The sequence below is a fragment of the Podarcis liolepis genome, assembly GCF_965112155.1.
Source record: "Podarcis liolepis genome assembly, chromosome: 2".
Classification (NCBI taxonomy): Eukaryota; Metazoa; Chordata; class Lepidosauria; order Squamata; family Lacertidae; genus Podarcis; species Podarcis liolepis.
The window spans coordinates 26718642-26737619 of NC_139555.1; the positions used below are offsets into that span (position 1 = coordinate 26718642).

Sequence of the window (18978 nt, forward strand, 5' to 3'; positions counted from 1 at the left end):
TGATATGAAATCTTGACAATTAAAAATTAACCTGCCAGAAAGATGAGTGTATATTTAGGGATAGTGTAATGCAGGGACTAGAGTGGGGGGTTCCCCTCCAGATGTTGTTGGAGTCCAACTCCCATCAGATTCAGCCAGCATGGCCACAGATCAGGGATGATGGATATTGCAGCCCACATCTGGAGGGTTGCAGATTCCCTATCCTTGGGCTAGGAACAAACAGGTTGAAATCTCCACTCACCCAGGGTGACTCTAAGATAGGTTACAGATTCAATGTTTATCTCAAAGGCTCCTTGGAAAAAAGAATCATGAATACCCCATGGAGCAGCTTGAAAAAAGCAGGCATAATAAATGCAATAAATAAATATATATATATATATTAGTAATGTAATAACTGGTGTAGTGCAATGAACAAAGCGTCCAACTTGGACCATGGAGATGTAGGTACAAATTCTCATACCAGATTTAAGTCAAGCAAGAATGAGAAAGAGGGTTATTGTGAACGCTTCCCATGAACACCACTGTTCCTTCACAATTAAAAGGTGCCTTTGCTTGTCCCGGACTTGAGAAAGAAACCAAACAAGGACAGCTATGCTTTTCTAAAGAAACATATTGAATGCTGAATGTTTAAAGCTTCTACGTGTACATCTGAAAGCGCAGTGAAAACATTGCAATGGAATGTGAAGTTCAGGTCTAAGAGAGATTGCCAAAGCTGGATGATAAAACCTTTATTGTGGTACAAAATATACCAGCTGCCACAGCTGGGGAAAAGGGAAAAAACAGTCTGTATTCCAGCTAATTCTGTCTATTGTCAGAACACATTCAGTGATGGAGGAATTACTGTGAACAAACTATGCATTGCCTTGGAATCTGACAGCTGGATACTGGAACAGAACCAGTGTGCTGTGATTGTCTGTTTCTCCACTTGCTCTAGTTGCCCATTCCTCTTACTATGTTATACAATTTGTCCCGTTCACCCACCCCACCCCCTTGGATCCATGACTTTATTACGGTAACTTACAAATTGAATTACAGCAGTCATCTTATTTTAGTCAATTGATGCTTTGGTTAAAAGCTGCTAAGAATCCTACAACCCCAGAGGCAGAAGCAGCAGCATCCAGACAACTCAAGCAAGGTCCAAAGGTAGATCACAATACACCTGCATGGGGAACCTGCTTCCATGCATGGATGAAACTCTCACCAAATTATTCTGAAAGTTTCATTTCTTTTCTAAAAGTTAGACCACACACAAAGCACACAAGCCTCCCGCCCCCCTTTGGCTGTTTCTAAAAGGGGGGAAATATAATGGGTGGCATTCAACTAAGTTTTAATGTTAATGATTCACATTAATGTCAATGGGTCTTCTATGAGTAAAATCCAGTACAAGCAACTCCCCAAATATCTAATGTCTTATGCTAAAATTAATTAATTTACGTGATTGAGGAGTGGATTTGGAGAATGGAGCAAACTGGCAGCGACGCACAAACTCAAAGTCAGGGACTCATTTCCCCCTTCTCATCCCCTGTGTGGGATTACCAGTACAATATTATGGCCAGAGCACCAGGGAGGCAGTATGAAATTCAGGTCGCAATCCACAGCAAGCACCTTTTACGGCAGGAGAAAAGGGTGTGTTCGCATCACAGCACAGTGAAGTTGTTTCCCCCACCTGAATTTCATCTCTCTTCCTCCCCAGCTGTTCACATCAGCCTGCTTTCTGCTTCTGTACACACCAGGGGGCACTGATGGGAAGGAGATGTCTTCACACCCTTGCAAAGGTGTTCATGTCTTTACAAGAGACATACAGAAAAGGAGATGATGTTGGCATCCATCTGTATTAGGCCTGGAACCTGCCAGAAAGTGACTTCCCCTGCCAATCAACTGCCTTCTTTCCAATCCACAGCCAGACCAGGGAGGTACCTTCTAAGGCACCTGGCTAGGTTGGTCTACTCTAGACCAAGGATGACCTCTAGATGCTAACAAGAAGAGCCCTCTTGCGCTCACAGAGCTACAATTTCCATAGTTCCCTGGGAGAGGAGTTGACTATTAAACCACTCTGGTATTAGTTGTAGATAGGTAGCCGTGTTGGTCTGCCATAGTCAAAATAAGAAAAATTCCTTCCAGTAGCACCTTAAAGACCAACTAAGTTAGTTCTTGGTATGAGCTTTCGTGTGCATGCACACTTCTTCAGATACACTGAAACAGAAGTTGCCAGATCCTTCTATATAGTGAGAAGGTGGGGAGGGGTATTACTCAGAAGGGTGGTGGGAATCTGCCAATCTATCTGCCAATCTCCTTTCACTGCGCTTGCAGGGGCAAGTTGTGGAAGTTGTTCAAAACACAGCATTTGTTTTCAGCACTGCTTGGCTAAAATGCTTCACTCCAACATTATGTGCCTGTGACAGATAGTGGCAATGACAGCACCAGCCTAACCAATGCACTACAGGCGTGCAGCATGGGAAACCCATGACAAAGGATGCTGGGATCTGTAGTCCAGCAAGATCTGGATGGCCACAGGTTCCGCATCCCAGACATATGAAACCAGAAGCCAATTCCTCATGAAGCCCCCAAGCAGCATTATGGGTAAAAGTCAAGAACAGCAGTGATGTTCTAGATTGGATGGGCAGGTGGTCTCTGGATGATCTGAAGAAGATGGGCAAGGGTCTGGCTCCCACTTAATGTCTTACGTTTAATGTATTTTTAATCTTTTGTTGGAAGCCGCCCAGAGTGGCTAGGGAAACCCAGCCAAATGGGTGGGGTATAAATAATATATTATTATTATTATTATTATTATTATTATTATTATTATTATTATTATTATTATTACTTGTTTATCAATGACAGCAACAAAATTTTGTGAGGAAGGCCAGTGAGTTCAAATTAAGTTCTAGTGCTCAGAGCAAATCCCTGGGCTCTGGATCCTTAAATTCAGACAAAAACCTGGCTTATGAATCTCACTGATCTAGTAAAATAAAATAAAATTGCACAACTTTGATCATCCCTGTTCTAGAATCTTAAAAGGCAAATTAGGAAAAGGACACAAGGATCGTCCATTTTTCCACGACTCTACTGAACAGCTATACATGGCAGTACTCCTTGACTTCGTTTATCTATATAATTCACACTGCAGGTCTAACATTTCTCCTTGTACTGCAGTTTGTCACTTAAACTGTTAGGAATCCCTCTGCACAGATTTCTTCCAGATGCCCATGGATGAAGAGGCAACACTCTAGAATGCCTGTATTGTAGAACAAGTTTTAGATAGGTCTAGCTTCCTATCTAGAGAACATTTGCAGCTTTCCCACAATCCGGACACAGCTCTGTTTTGTTGTGTGAATGTGATTATCAAAAGTGCCTTTTGTATAGGAAACAGTGTTTGAAGTAGCTCCAAAGACCCAAAACTTTCACAGATAAAAACAAGATCCTCCAAAAAGCTTTTCTGTATTTCCTTTAACTCAACACAATTGGACACATTAAAAAGTCAATTTCTTCACAACAGGAAACAAGGGCCAAGGATTTTACTATGTAACATTGTGTTGTGCATCAAAGAGACACCTAAAATCAACCAAGGATATCTGATAGTTTTGCGATTAAAAGCACCACATAACTCAGAAGCTTCCTCTTTGTATGAAAGTTTGCTTAACAAACATTGCTTTGCTTACTTTCTATCTCTTCAGCTGCTTCACCCATAACATTTTTTTCCTAAACAGAGTTAAGAAAGACTTTCCCATGACAATGTCAACATCTGTTTGGTTTTCAAATCTATGTAAGCAAACCCCAAACAGATCTATGAAATGCTAATGAACCATTTGCAGCTTCATGTGCAATTTGCACGACATATACTTAACCAAATGCCAAAATTGCTCATTTCCATTTCTGCAAATATTGCTAAGGGGATATATTTTAAGAAGCAGGTTAGGGCAAGGCTCTGGAACAGCTTCTGGAACAGCTTCTGGAACAGCCATTTCTGGCTCGAGAAGAGCGTAGAATGTTAGTCAGGTCTTGTCCCAAACGGACAGAGGCTTTGTGCACATGACATGAGTTAAGGACATTAATCCCTCTTCTTCTGAGTCAGTGCGGTGTAGTGGTTAAGAGCGGTAGAATCGTAATCTGGGGAACCGGGTTCGCGTCTCCGCTCCTCCACATGCAGCTGCTGCGTGACCTTGGACTAGTCACACTTCTTTGAAGTCTCTCAGCCCCACTCACCTCACAGATTGTTTGTTGTGGGGGAGGAAGGGAAAGGAGAATGTTAGCCGCTTTGAGACTCCTTAGGGTGGTGATAAAGCGGGATATCAAATCCAAACTCCTCCTCCTCTTCTTCTTCTGGGATAGCTCAATTGGTAGAGCATGACACTCTTAATCTCAGGGTTGTGGGTTCAATGCCTCCAACTAGGCAAAAAGATTCCTGCATTGCAGGGGTGATGGACTAGATGACCCCCGTGGTCCCTTCCAACTCTACAGTTCTATCCCCCCCATTATATTTATTGAATTTTACATTATCTATTATTACAGTACTTTTATATTTTTTGCCTTGTTATTTGCTCAAAAGAGGTATCGACTTCCCTCCCTCCCACCTCATGGTTACCTAAATTATTTCTATTTCACAGTATTTCTATTTTTTCCTGTTTACATTATATCCATCTGAATTATCAAATTTTAAATAAATATGTCAAAAAGTACATAACCTCAACATTACAAGTTTCTTAAGTCAGTCCTGCTAATGTTGTTGAACGTTTACAATTATCCTTCAAATGTCATATAAATTTACTCCAGTCTTTTTGGAATGTTTGAACCCGCTGGTTTCAGATTTTCCCGGTCAACTTTGCCAACTCTGCATGTTCAATCATCTTCATTTGCCACTCTTGAATCACTGGGAACTCCTGTTTCTTCCATTTTTGAGCTAATAAAGTCCTTGCTGCCGTTGTTGCATACCTGAACGGCCTTTGGTCTTTCTTCAGGATTTCCTCACCTATTATCCCCAATAAAAATGCTTCTGGTTTTTTAACAAATGTAATTTTGTATATTTTCTTTAACGCATTACAGTGGTACCTCGAGTTAAGTACGTCTTATAGAGCGAAAAATACGATACTTAATTCGTTCCAGAGGTCCGTTCTTAACCTGAAGCACCACTTTAGCTAATGGGGCCTCCTGCTGCCGCCACGCCGCCAGAGCACAATTTCTGTTCTCATCCTGAAGCAAAGTTCTTAACCTGAGGTACTATTTCTGAGTTAGCGGAGTCTGTAACCTGAAGCGTCTGTAACCCGAGGTACCACTGTCCCAGTAAGCTTTCACCTTACTGCACTTCCACCACATGTGATAAAAATTCCCTCCCTTTTCTTTACATTTCCAACATTCCTTACCAACCCTACGATTCTATGACCAACAGCACTGCATATTGCAGTTATGGAAGGGTGTCCTTCTAGTCACACACATTTGTAGGCTGAATTGGGGTGGCGAGGAGATGAATGGAACTAGAACAAAGGTTGCATTATGAGGGCTACATTAGGGAAGAAAATGAGCAATAGCAACAAAAATAAATGGAGAGAAAGTGTTTTGGGGATTGTTTGGTTTTTGGGCTTTCTTTATTTTCTCAAGTTACCTGAATATTCATTTGGGGGCGCAGGGCTTTTTTTCAACCGGAACTCACCTGAACTCAGTTCCGGTACCTCTCAGGTGGGAGTCATTGCCCTTATAAGAGAACAAGGAAGGTGTTCATTGTGAGTGCCAGCACCTCTTTTTTCTAGAAAAACAGCACTGCTTTGGGGTATATTCTCCCAAGTGCTTACAGGGCTGTTGATTACCTTTCTTAAAACTACCCCAGGCTGGTGGGATAGCAAGACATTACTGTCCAGAAATGTTGCTGAACCCAAGTGATGGTTACTAAATCATAACACCATAGTTTGTATGATACACCCATTTGAAAAGGGGAGAGATTAAACACAGCACCCAGGCTAAAGTCCAGAAGATTCGCTTCTTGCTTATTGCAGAGTTATCTCATGCGTCATTTCCAGAATATACTTTATGCTAGCTGTTTTAGAAAAAGATTTGCCCCAATCCCTTTGTAATTGTCCAACACAGGACCAGAGGGGTGTAGCCTTTATTTACAGAAGCAAAATAAGAAAGGAGATAATATATTTCACCGAGAGTTGACGTGAGGTTATGAGCATGCACACACATGCAGAAAGGCTTCTACAATGTCAGAATGAATGCAATTCACAGACAAGAAGGAAATAAAACTGATAGCACCACTCAAATTCCCATGAGAAAGATTGCATCTATAAACCTGTGTGTGTGTGTGATATTGCTGCTACAGAACCATGTATGGATGATAAACCTTTACTGCAATATACATCTGAATGAATGCATATTTATTAGAATATGTAGATGAATGAATGTATATTCAGAGTTAGGCATTGTGCTTCTGTATGCTTCTGCTCAAACATAGAATTTTGTTGTTATATTTAACACAGCAAGCTAATGATCACATCACACAAACTGCAACAATGTGCAAGTTCCAGTGTCACCACTGGATCCCTTAAAAAAAAAAGATGTTAGCTTGCCCAAATCCCCATACCAAGGCAAAGACCATCATCGCTCTGCCAGAGGTTTCACCTCCCTCCTGATGAAACACACAGAGAAGATTCTACAGTTTCCTTAACGTTGATTTCCACTGCTCAAGTACTTGTGTGGAAACATGAGCCTCATTCATTTTCAATATAAGGTTGCAGTTGAAATACAAGAAGTGATGTCCCCAAAAAATTAGTACAGTGATGGAAAGGATACTATCATGCTGGAATTGTCTAGAAGATTACACTGACAACACAGACCCTTTTATTTTTTACTACATTTCTACACCACCTTTCCTTCAAGGTGGTCTACACACTTCCCAAATGAGTGCATTCCTGCAGAGGCTGAAATCTCAGACATGTGAGCTTTGAGAGTTGGACGAGCTGTCTGCCATACAAAGTAAACCATGCACTAATCTATCTACCTTGAATGATTCGGATGTTCTTCCTTGTATCTAACCTCCTATGACCTTCCTGCCAGTCAGCTCTACTGACTTCTCCACCACCACTGAAAACATAAATGCTCTGTCTTGGGAGACGACAAATGTAGGACGGAAATGCATTCACACCACTGCAAGAGACTAAAACATGTTTATGCATATCTAACGGACATTTGGAGCTGCCTTGGGAGCAAATGGCTCCTATAAGATCATTCAAATCAGGTTTCGCTAATGTGCTCCCAGAAGCAAGAACAGGCACAAGTGATGGTGAAAGGAAGGGAAGCAGTGCAAAAGAGACATTCGATCCAAGATCCTTGTCAAGCTAAGAAATGTGGTTTAGGCATTCTTGCCATAAATAAGATTCATGGGCGACAAGATTGCACCAGTTCCCACAAGAGCTCTATAAAAAGGCTGCGGTGGTGAGGCAGTGTGTAGCATCCCAGTACAAGCGCAGGGGTCGGTAAACCTCACTATGGAGCTAGTAGTGCTGTCAGGGAACAAGATAAACTGCCTCTGCCTCTTGGGCAGGTGAGTCACTGAAACATAGAGGAAGGCTGAGGAGGGAATTCTAGCTTTGCACACCCTGGCTAGAGGGTGCATGAAATATGTCCTAGTGGGAAGAAACTCCCGAGATCAGAGAGGCACCCAGGAAGGAAGAAAAACAAAGAGCATATTGGCTACCCTAATGAAAACAAAGGCTGATTATATAGAAGGGAGCCGCCTAAAGCAAACCATGAGAGCCCATTTACACAGATGAAGGACTCAGTATTAAGTTACAGAGCAAGGTTAACATCACCTGTGCCCCCAGGGACAAAATAAGGAGGCACAGGAGACTGAAAAAACAACAACCCGTGTTGGAAAAGGAGGCACAACCAAAATTTGTGTTGGGGGAACAAGCAGACAAAGCATTGCATGTGTGCATCTACGGAAGAACTGCAAGGCTTTGTGATCAAGCCACTGGGCTCGCTCGCCTGCATAACAGGACATGACCGTTCCAACAACTCCAGTACATGCAGGCTTTTTATTAGATCTTATTTTTGAAAAACAAGGAAGAAGGGAAGAAGGAAATATTATGCAAGGTTCTCCCTCCCCCAAAAAAGATGAACACTTTTGAATTACGTGCACGGATAAGCCATACACATTGCACAGGACTTTCCCCAAAGGACAGGTGCCTTTCATCCTCACACCCACCGCCAGGCACATAATGCACTTCCTCTCCCCAGATGCCATTTCCTACATGACTCGCTCGCCTCGCCGCTTTTTCTCGGCACCCCCAAACAAAACACCCCAGAATTGCACCAGTCAGCGCGCGCAAGGCTCGTCTGTATTCATTCGCGGCTCCATCTCCCCGGATTGCGGGCTGCCTGGAGCTTCCCTGCGGTGGGTAGGCGCTGTTCCCTCGCTAATACAAGCCTTCAAGTAACGGGCCCTGAATGCAAAGCGATAATAAAGCGAAACTTCCTGGAACGCGATAGGGAGAGAAAGGGGAATGATTTTAACGCTCACCCTCATCACAGTGCTGGGGATTCGCCCGCTTATTATTCCCTGTTTGGCGATGTCTCCTTAAGAGCATCACGTACATCCATACACATTGGTGGTGCATGTAAAACAATCACTGGCAGAACTGTTGAAAAACCAATAACAGAAAGCGCTCCATCATCCACGTTGGAGCCGAGATGCCAAGACGAAGAGCACCAGCTGCCCCTCATCCTCACGCCACCGCTTCCCAGAGAATCCAAAGCAATCGACGGCAAACAGGAAACTTACCTGGAGAGCATCCCCCATGTGGAGAGGGGCTGCCGCGAAAAGCGCAGCAAGAATTATATTCCAAATATGAAGGCGGGGACGGAGAGGGCACCAAGCAGATCAGCTCCAAAGCGCACCGGATTTTGCGTCAGGCAAAGGTGTCCAAGCCCAACCGGGGTGCGCAAAAACCATCGTTGCGAGGCAGAGGTACCACAATAATCCAGGCCCGAGGGAGACCAAGGGGCCAGGTTCTCCCAGGTGTTCTTGCCAGCATCTTCCCTCCTCTCCAGCAGATGCCCTCTTCCCGGAACATCCCAGATGCTTGAACATCCCAGAGGCATAAATCCAACGCAGCGAGGTCCTTCCTTGTCCAACGGGGAAGATGCGTCCAGGTCGTGGGGGCCATAATAACCCGCATCCCATCCTTGGCAGACACTCGGGGTTTAGGAGTTCTGCCGACCTGCAGGAGCCAGCCGAGAAATGCGCACGATCCCCCGCGATTTGTGCCCGGCGAGGCGCGCGCTCTCTGTCTCTCTCCGGGCCAGCCCCAAAAGAGCGAGAGCAGCTCCCGGCGCATCCACGCACCCGGGAGAGAAAGAGGCTGGAAGAAGCAGCCCGCTCTGGGGATCCCGAAGCGGCTCGGCTCGCATCGAGGAGGCGCCGAGAGGTCCCCTCCACCAACCGCCAAGCCCTTCCTGCCGGACCCCGGCGGCCGAGCGCCGCCCAAGCAGCAGCTCCGGAGGAGACGAACTCTCGCCGCGCACCAGGCAAACGCGCGCCCTGCCCACCTCCCTCCCACTGCCCGAGCTCGAGCCATGCCTGCTTTTATATACTCCGCAGCCGCAGGCTCGCTCGACTGCGGCAAGCCGAGGCAGAGAGCATCACGGGAGTCGTAGTTTTTCCTCTCCCTCCGTCCCTCCCTCTCTCGACACAATCCAGTTAATGTTTATATACTTCGTTATTTAAACGTGATAGATAGATAGATAGATAGATAGATAGATAGATAGATAGATAGATAGATAGATAGATAGATAGATAGATAGATAGATAGATAGATAGATAGATAGATGATAGAATGAAATGCAATAATAAATTCTCATAACCACAACGGGGTTTACTTGTGAGTAAGCATGCACCTGGGCTGTGCGGCTAAGCGTTTTCATGCACCAAGCTTAGACATGCATCCGGACACACGAAAAAAAAGCTACCGCAATTCTGACGTCACGCTATTTCCTTGACGCAACAGTACTAGCGCCGTTTTTGTACCCCATTCATGTGCGGGGCACAGCAAAGTCATTTAGATCGGGGACTGCTGGTCCCATTTCCTGTTGGTCTTATTCCTATAATAGGAATTAATAGGAATCGGATGAATTTCTTTAAACTTTTGGGGACTACACAAATCTAAAATTGTGCAGAAGGCTAGGAGTACTTCATTTATTTGTACAAGTTAGAAACTGGCTTTTTTAAAAAAAAGTACATTAAATAAATATGTTGAATTACAGATTCTGTTTTATTCAATGTTTTCTGTGTTCACAGTAAACCTATTGAAGTTAATGGACATGACTAACTTAGGTCCAATGGATCGACTGAATAGAACTTTAAGGCGATCCTCAGATACTTTTTTTAAAAAAAAATAATGATTGGTTTTGTGTGGTGCTGTCTGCTGTGATCCACCCTGAATAATTTCACGTTAAAGGGCAGGGTTTTGGAGATAAGATAAAATAAATAAATAAAAATAAACAAAAATATTTTAGCCTCTCTCTTATTTTAACTTCTTGACCATTATATTTAAGAATCGCCCCCCCATTCATGTTTGACAGAGAAATAAAGGGATAGATGCTATTATCTTCAAACTCTTACAATTAAAGAATGAGCAAAACACTAGCATCTCTCTGAGTTTTCTTGGAGAAGGGGGGAACAAAAAGCTTTCCCCCAAATTTCCTCCCATCCATACAGTTTCCAACTAGGCACTCTGCAGCCTTTTGGGAGGGGGCCATTTTACACCCAGGGTCAGCAAACTTTTTCAGCAGGGGTCCGGTCCACTGTCCCTCAGACCTTCTGGGGGGCCAGACTATATTGGGGGGGGGATGAACAATTTCCTATGCCCTACAAATAACCCAGAGATGCATTTTAAATAAAAGGGCACATTCTACTCATGTAAAAACACGCTGATTCCTGGAAAGTCCGTGTGCAAGATTTAGAAGGCGACTGGGCCAGATCCAGCACCCGGGCCTTAGTTTGCCTACCCATGTTTTACACCAAAAGTGGTTTAGCTTCAAAAAATGTGGCAGCAAGCAGCACTGTAGATAGGAGCAGCTATTTAAAACACACACTACCAATAAGGCAGGGGACACGGGTGGCGCTGTGGGTAAAACCTCAGTGCCTAGGACTGGCTGATCGTAAGGTCGGCGGTTCAAATCCCTGCGGCTGGGTGAGCTCCCATCATTCGGTCCCAGCTCCTGCCAACCTAGCAGTTCGAAAGCACCCCTAAGTGCAAGTAGATAAATAGGTACCGCTTTAAAGCGGGAAAGTAAACGGCGTTTCGTGTGCGGTGCTGGTGCAGGCTCGCCAGTGCAGCTTCGTCACGCTGGCCACGTGACCCGGAAGTGTCTTTGGACGGCGCCGGCTCCCGGCCTCTTAAGCGAGATGAGCACGCAACCCCAGAGTCAGTCACGACTGGCCCGTACGGGCAGGGGTACCTTTACCTTTACCAATAAGGCAAGAAACCTCTGCAGTGACCAGTTAGCAGGGAGAAATAATGGCATCAGCTAGAGAGGTGACAGATGATAATTTGATATTTATAGTGCTGCTGCAAGGTGTTAGGTAATGCTTAGATGAGAATTCCTGTCACTCACCTGCTAAGCATTTAAATCGTTTCCAGACTTCTCAAATACACTTCCAAGACGAAAATGGAACCAGATCTCTCCCCCACCCCATATCTTACTGTAAACAGCAAATGGATACAAAACCGCTCCAGGAAAGTCTGTAGTCCTTAGTGAGCTTAAAGGCCGGCTATGCACACATGATTGGTTGTTGGATGAATTCAGAAACTAGGGAAAGAATGGCTGCGATGGCTGCAGACAAAACACACATCCACGGCATAGTTTTCAGAGATGAGGGATCAAAAGGGGGAAAATGGTTCCAGCTTACTTGCTAGGCTCCAAGTTCTTGAACCCAGCAGTGGCAGGCAGAAAGAGCTGGGTGATTTGTCACAAAGAAAGAAGAGGTTTGGGCTGCTCATTGCAATGCTAGGGTTCAAACAGTTCTCAGATACCCGTACTCGCCTAACCCCACCTGGAATACTCATCAGCAGTGGACCAGAGTCCCTCCATCTTTTGAAACACTTCCTGTGAGCATCTTTCTTTCCCTGACCAATTGATTTGCATTCTGCACTGTAATAACAGCCTCTGCAGTCTCCGAAGTGAGCACGTGCCTGGTTGTCCCCACCCCCCAAAGCATGGCAGATTTGGCAGAAATCCAAACCGCACACAACTTTTAAAAGCTGAATGATCGCTATCTCAATGTCTACTTCCCGCTGCCTAAGGCAGGGTTGGGAAACCTGTGGCCCTCAAGATATTGTTGGACTCCCAATCAGCTCCAGCCAGCATGCCCAATGGTCAGGGCTGATGGGAGCTGCAGCGTGGAGGGCCATAGGCTCCTTATCCCTGGCAGCTACAGAAAGGTCTTCACCTGCAGTGTTTAGGACTCCGATCCCAAAGCACCTTACTTGGAAGTATGTTCTATGCGTCCAATAAAACGTGTTACGGACCAGGATGAAAGTGAGTGAGAATTCTGCTAGTTCTGGCACGATGCCCTTCAGACCCTTTTGCCCTGGTGTTTTTTAGCACAAAATGATCTGCTTGGTAAATCCCTAGTTTTCTTTGCAAGCCCACAATCCTCTGCTGGTAGAGGCCTCTGCCTGCTTATCAGCCAATCTGTCAAAAGCATCTTTCTACTGCTCTCTTGAGGGACGCAGGTGGCGCTGTGGGTTAAACCACAGAGCCTAGGACTTGCTGATCAGAAGGTCGGTGGTTCGAATCCCCGCAACGGGGTGAGCTCCCATTGCTCAGTCCCTGCTCCTGCCAACCTAGCAGTTCAAAAGCAAGTCAAAGTGCAAGTAGATAAATAGGTACTGCCCCAGCGGGAAGGTAAACGGCGTTTCCGTGTGCTGCTCTGGTTCACCAGAAGCGGCTTAGCCATGCTGGCCACATGACTCGGAAGCGAGATGAGCACGCAACCCCCGAGTCACAACTGGACCTAATCGTCAGGGGCCCCTTTACCTTTACCTTACTGCTCTCTTGAGACCTACTATTACCTGTGGCTCAAACAGGATGGGCACTACACAAGGCTCTCATTCCCCACTCCCCCCCCCCCAGGAGACCTCCAGGTTAAATAGAATAAAGGATGCTTTGAATTGCTCATGTGGGCCTGTGGGGAAAACGCCACTAATTCTTTGTATCTTAGCAACATCTGGTTGACATATTATTCAGCCTGCAGGCTTGCTTTTTTCTTTTTTCTTTTCTTGGCAATCATGCTTAATTTACCTGTTCCGTACATCCTTTATCTTGCTTTTTCAGTGGGTGCCTTCGCTCCTTTCCAGCCCATTTTAGTAATTAAAACATTTGCTTCCTCCAGCCCTCTCTTTAGCTCCCTCCACAGCTTTCCCTCCCCATCTCAGCAGTGGTTAAGGAATGCGAAGGAGGAATGCTGTCCTCTTACAAGGAGGTTGGAGAAAGGGAGGAGACTATCACTTTAAAACAATGACTTTATGTTTCCAGCCAAAGCTGTAGTCACGCAAGGCGCTCGCGCTCTCTCTCTCTCTCTCTGTGTGTGTGTGTCTCTGTGTGGTGTATAAACAAACTTCTGAAAGCCTTTTTCAGCTCTCTGTATATATTGAAAGCATCCAGCTCTCTGGAAATGGCACAACAGACACAATGTTTAGTGCACAATTCAAATCCCCACAGATATAGCTTCTCCCTATACAACACTGCAAAAAACAACAACCTCTCGGGTTTTGTAAAGCTTGCTTTGGTCAGCTCCTGGCTGCCTTTGGCTCATCCAACTTTCCTTCTGGCAGTCTCTTCTCAGCCAGACCTTTCGTCTCTGTCCAAACCACCGGTGCAAAAGCTGTTCCCAGAACATGTGGCATCAGATCCTGACTCTCCATCCAGCACAAAGCCCTTGCCCTCACCTGTGAAGCTTTCTGTGGCATGACCTTGCCCCATATTCCCTCCCCTTATTTCTCATGATAACCTTATTGTGAACTTCGCTTTCCCAACCTGCTCTCTCTCATCAGCATAGCTCCTTCTTCTTCCCATGCTTCTCCATCTGCCTTGAACTCCTTCACAGAACACTTCCTTCAAATCGCTCCTCAAAATTGGAAACTTTTGGCTTGACCCAGTGGTGAGGAACCTGTGACCCTCTGGCTGTTGTTTGACTCCGAATCCCATCTGCTCCTGCCAACATGGCCAATGGTGAGGGATCATAGGATTTTAGCTAAGTTTTGTCCGCATTGGCCAGAAGCAGCACTCCACAGTTTTAGACTGGCTTTTTAGACTGGCCTTCCCCCCCCAGCCCTACCTGGAGACGTCAGGGTTTGAACCTGTGACCTTTTGCATGAGAAACATGTGCTCTACGACTGAGCTACCTCCCCTTCCCAGTACCCCACCCATCCTCCAAGGAGTTCAGGACAGCATACATGCTGCTCCCGTTTTCTCTTCACAACAACCCTGCAAAGTAGTAGCAGAATCAAGCTCACTTAATGAGCTTCACAGGTAAGTGAGGATTCAAACCTGAGGCCTCCCAGTCTGACAATCACATCTCTGCTGGAATGGACAGGTTGTTATGTTTATATAACAAGAACAAGAACAAGAACAATGATTCTCTCTCTTCAGACAACATGTCACTGGGTTGAAAGAATTCATTACTCTGTATAGTTAACATACACATCCTAGTTTTCATCAGAGCTGTTCCATTCGCATAGTGCTCAATGCCAATGACACCATTAGAGTCATAGAGCAGGAACAGCTAATGTGATGCCCTTCATTCATTGTTGGACTCAAACTCCCATCAGTCCCTGGCCTGTGGAGCCAAAAACTTCCTCACACCTGACTTATAGCAAAGGGGAAGGATGTGATCACATCACTGGTCAACAAGCCAAGAGTACCTGTAACTGTCAGCATCTTGCATAGTGGGATACAGAGGTCAGAGCCGTCTTTCCCATAGGGCTTAGTGGTGTGTTGCGCCAGGGCACCGGCCTCTCAGGGGCGCCCCAGCAAGTGGGGGAGCTGCGCGGCTTTGCCGCGGAGGCTTGGGAGGGGTGCAACTTCACTCCCAAGCCTCTGCGAGGTTGCAGAGACCACAAAACACCAGTCTTGAAAGACTTACACTGGCTCCCAGTACGTTTCCGAGCAAAATTCAAAGTGTTGGTGCTGACCTTTAAAGCCCTAAACGGCCTTGGTCCAGTATACCTGAAGGAGCATCTCCACCCCCATTGTTCTGCCCGGACACTGAGGTTCAGCGCCAAGGGCCTTCTGGTAGTTCCCTCGCTGCGAGAAGCCAAGTTACAGAGAACCAAGCAGAGGGCCTTCTCAGTAGTGGCGCCTGCCCTGTGGAACGCCCTCCCACCAGATGTCAAAGAGAACAACAACTACCAGACTTTTAGAAGACATCTGAAGGCAGCCCTGTTTAGGCAAGCTTTTAATGTTTAACAGACCACTGTTAATACTTTGTTGGAAGCCGCCTAGGGCGGCTCGGGAGACCCAGCCAGATGGGCGGGGTATAACTAATAAATGATGATGATGATGATGATTGGGAGGGAAGCTGCGCTCTCCTCCCGTGGAGGCTTGGGAGGGGCACAACTTCACTCCCAAGCCTCTGCAGGGACCGCTCTCCCGCAGTGGCATGAGGGAGAGTTGCGCCCCCGGGTGGCTCTCAGTGCGCAGCTACAGCCACCCCAACACTATCCGTGGTAATTTGGGGGTGTTGGGCAGATATTTGCACCCCGGCGCCGCATCTGCTAAAGACGGACCTGGCAGAGGTGTCCTTACTTTCTTTTCTGGGTGCTTTCCCTGCCTGAGGGAGAAAACAGCTTGACCATAAGGAAGAAAGAGAACTAATGGGTACTTCAATTACCTTGGGCACCTGTGAGCCTAAATGGTTCGCTTTTGGTGGGGCGTAGTGTGGGTTGCTGACGCCTGGGTGAGGTAAGTGTTGTGGTCCCCCTCCCCCCCCCCGGTGGACTGTGCCATGGTCAATCCCTTTGGGGATTGTTTCCTTAACTGGCTATCACCCAGTCTCTTCCCTTATATACTGTAAGCCTGCAACTTACAAACTTTTAACTAGTGCACATTCAACTTTACGTGCATGACAATAAAATAAAATAAAATAGGCGGAAAGGGGGTGAGGTTACGGGGAAGTCCCACCCGCCATTGATCCCATTGGGTTTTGACTATGCACGATTTTGGCTTTAGGCACAACCCCAAAACGTTAAGCCTGCATAAGGCTTACTGTACTGGGATAGGGATGGGTGATTCCAGCCTCTGCTATTGGTATCTCTATAAATTCTGCTTTCTTCTTCTTTTGCTTTATATTATTTGAAGCAACCTTCCGAGCTGAGATGGATTTTTAAAGACCTACTCCTCAACCCTAAATGAGGAGCTTGGACTTGAAAGGCTGGGGCTATTATAAAAGGGAGATTTTTAAGTAAAAAAAAAAAGGGGGGGTGCTTTTCAGGGAGTCCAGTGATTTAGTGTCTCGTTTCTCTGCCTCCCTCCACTCTTTTGCCTCCTGCACAAGGATCTATTGAGAAGCCACAGAACAAACGCTCCCTTATGAAGCTCAGAGGGAGAGAGAGAAAGAAAGAGGAAAAAAATCTTCTCTTTGGTTTGTCTGAAACAGCTGCCTCCAAGCACGCTATAGTTACTCATTAACCAGGTCTCCTAAGGCGCTGGGGGGGGGGGCAAGGAGAGGAGGAGAAAGAAGTCGAAACCTACCCTCAATAAGCTACTCCCCCTCCCCTCCACACGCACACAAAATAAAAAATAAATCAGGTGTCCTGGGAAATAAAAGTGTGGAGAGCAGGTGGCCTCTTTGGACAATGAAATAATGTGCAAGGAAAAGAGGGGTGTCTCTGATCTCTCTCTTTCTCCTAGGCGCCTGCCTGGCAGCTCCAGAAGGCAGAGGGAATGATAACATTGCTGGGAGTGTTCAGGGAGAGGGGGACACAAAAGGCATCCGATTATTAAGGCCGGACAGAGGACCGCTTGTGTTCCGTCCCGCTTGATGAGCTCAGGATGGGATGAAGGCGTCTCTCCTCTCTCTCTCTCTCTCTCTCTTCCTCTGCTGGAATTTGGCAGCCCCCCCCCAACATTAGAGACTCTCCCCCCCCTTTATCAGAATGAGGGGAGAACCAGCATCTGGGTTTAACTAAGGAACCAAGTCGTGGGAACCGGTTGCTCCAATGCAGAGTAGCCAAATTGAATAAAATATTGGGGGGGGGCAGCTAAGCCATGCCCCATATAATTGATCACAAGATGTGATGCATGCACACTGTTTGAATGGCAATGTACATCAACTTTGGGGGGGCAGTCCCCTCAAATATTTTAATGGGGGGGGGCTTAAGGGACATTGGCCCCTAGGAGTTTGCTCCTATGCTGCAATGGATTGTTCTATACTTTAAAAACTGCCATGTGATTCTCGAAGGGCGGCTTGTGGATTTAATAAGTAAATAAACAAACCATTTCAGGGTTTTATACTCTGCAAACAGCCATTTTTATTTTTATTTTAGCATCAAGGAGTATATCAATAAATAATAATAGCAGTCAAGAGAGCAGTTGGGGTGTCCTAAAAAACAAAGCACAGAATTGCAGAGTTGGGCAGGGAACCCAAGGGTCATCTAGAAATGCAGGTTCTCTCCACCCACCCCATATTTTACCCACCCCAAATATTTGCTTACTTATTGCAGTTACGTATTCCGGCTTTCCTCCCAGGAGCTTAAGGTGACGTCTGTGGTTCTTCCCCCTTCTCCATGTTATCCTCACAATGGTTTATCCCATGGGTAGGCAAACTAAGGCCCGGGGGCCGAATCTGGCCCAAACGCCTTCTAAATCTGGCCCGCAGATGGTCCGAGAATCAGCGTGTTTTTACATGAGTAGAATGTGTCTTTTTATTTAAAATGCACCTCTGGGTTATTTGTGGAGCATAGGAATTCGTTCATTTCCTCCCCCCCCCAAAAAAATAGTCTGCCCCCCCCATAAGGTCTGAGGGACAGTGGACCGGCCCCCTGCTGAAAAGTTTATCCTCACGACAACCCTCAGGGAGACAGTGACTTGCTCAAAGCGGCTCAGTGAGCTTTGTGGCTAAACATGGATTTGAAATCAGGCTTCCCTATCTCTAATCTGACACTTTTTAAAAAAAAAGTGTCTAGCCTTAATTTATGGAGATGTGAGAGATGTTCACTTAAAACTAAGCCTGCCGCTCCCAATTTCCATTGTTATGTCCGAAGAGTGCATAAACACTTGTTGGACATGTAAGCACTTGACAGTTATTTCCCCTCCAAATAATAACAGCATCATTAAATTGTACAGTAAACTAAGCAAATCGTACAACTAGAATTACCTCTTTTCTGCTTCGTATTAACTCCTACTGGTGCAACTTTCCCCACCCCACCCCTCCTTATTAAAGGGACTTCCACCCCAATCACAAAAAAGTTTCTTGTCAGGGGTTTCTATATCATGTCTGAGTTCCTTCAGGTGTGTTCAGAATTGCATCTGTGATATAGAAACCCCTGACAAGATTTAAAGCCATTCCCTGGGCTATCTTTTCTGATGCACAGTCGTGCCAGAAAGAAACAAATTTCTTCTTTAAACTGAACTTTGTTTAAAAATATATATTATTTTCTATGAAAACAAAGGGTGGGGGAGAGAGAAGATCTGAAATAATAACCCACCTGCATCAGTTTTTTAAAAAAACTAATAAGTTGATTCTCACATCTGATTACCCCCTGTTGTCTTGACTGAATTTTTTTATGATGTGGATTTTGTTACCTACTAATTATATATAGTTAATATAATTAATAATTGTGTTACCCACTAACATTTCTATTGGGTTAGTTGGCTGCAATTTGCCTTTTTAAACTCAAGGGGCAGACAGCATGGATGCCCATGTAGAAGCATTCACCTCTCTGCACTCAAGAAGAGAAAACTGCAGGGAGGAAAGAGTTAAAACCA

The 18978-nt window shown here is 45.5% G+C and overlaps 1 long non-coding RNA gene across 1 annotated transcript in view; it reads right to left on the minus strand.

Moving 5' to 3' along the window:
• LOC310700661 overlaps positions 1-9553 on the minus strand; it is a 102618-nt gene extending 93065 nt beyond the window's left edge. Inside the window, exon 1 of the long non-coding RNA XR_014522674.1 lies at positions 8771-9553. This is a non-coding gene — a long non-coding RNA (uncharacterized lncRNA). The remainder of the gene's footprint in view (positions 1-8770) is intronic.
• Positions 9554-18978: the final 9425 nt, after the last annotated feature.